Here is a 414-nt window from a genome sequence, read left to right on the forward strand (position 1 = left end):
GCCGCTCGTGTGGCTCACTCAGGTACAAGACAGAGCCCCCACCCCCTCTTTTTTTTTCTGAGGCTGTATGCTGCACAACTGCCTGTTGCGTGTGTCTGCTCTGCTTACTGTGACAGACAGTCTCAGAAAGAGAAAGGAGTGGGGGGGTGTCTGTCTTATACCTGAGTGGGCCACACTCAACTACGCTCAGTCACTCTCTCTCTTTTTAACCTCACGGCACATGATTAGTGTCTTTCCCCATTGCCAATTGTGTGTTGTGTAATATCTCAAATTGAAAACCCGCAAAAGAGTGAGCCTGTGAAAGTTGAACCGTGATGTAACGAGGATGTACTGTTTATATATATATAAAAAATATACTAAAGACTACTGTAGTGAGTCACGTGGGTACGTGTCACTAGTTGTAGTATGACAATA

Source organism: Nematolebias whitei, chromosome 1, assembly GCF_014905685.2.
Source record: "Nematolebias whitei isolate Nwh7 chromosome 1, NemWhi1, whole genome shotgun sequence".
Lineage (NCBI taxonomy): Eukaryota > Metazoa > Chordata > Actinopteri > Cyprinodontiformes > Rivulidae > Nematolebias > Nematolebias whitei.